Here is a 604-nt window from a genome sequence, read left to right as displayed (position 1 = left end):
AAAATGAATACAACAATTACTAAGTGATTTGAATAGGGAAAAGCCTGAAGATTTGAGCCTTAAAATGAACAGAGAAAACTACTAAAGTCATTTTCAACAGTCGAACCTCAGTTGAGCAAATACAAGAATCATGGCGCGGTACAAGAATGCATAAAACGATTATGTATACTAGGGCCACACAACCACAAAACGAATACTTCATGCTAGAAAACGCGACGAATTAGGCTAGGTGGAGTGCCATCGGTAACAAAGCAATATATTACGAGGTCGTTTGCCATTAAAGAACCAATGAGTCCTACCCCGACATAACATATGGGTCAGAAACATGGACTACTACCAAAATACTCAGAGAAATTAGCAAGTGCTCAGAGAGGAATGGAAAGGCTCATGATAGGAGATAGCTTAAGAGCCGGGAAAGAGCTACATGGATCAGGCAACAGACAAAAGTAGAGGATATACTTAAGAACATTAAAAAAAGTGGCAGTGGACAGGTCATAAATATCGCAGACAGGACAACAAGTGGACAAAGAAAACAACAGAATGGGAAATGCAGGATGCAAAGAGACCAAGGGCAAGACCAGTGACAAGATGGCGGGATGAAATA

This window comes from Penaeus japonicus, unplaced genomic scaffold (genome assembly GCF_977035675.1).
Source record: "Penaeus japonicus unplaced genomic scaffold, GWHDUDI00000001_assembly GWHDUDI00000023, whole genome shotgun sequence".
Lineage (NCBI taxonomy): Eukaryota > Metazoa > Arthropoda > Malacostraca > Decapoda > Penaeidae > Penaeus > Penaeus japonicus.
This window is presented reverse-complemented; position numbering follows the sequence as displayed.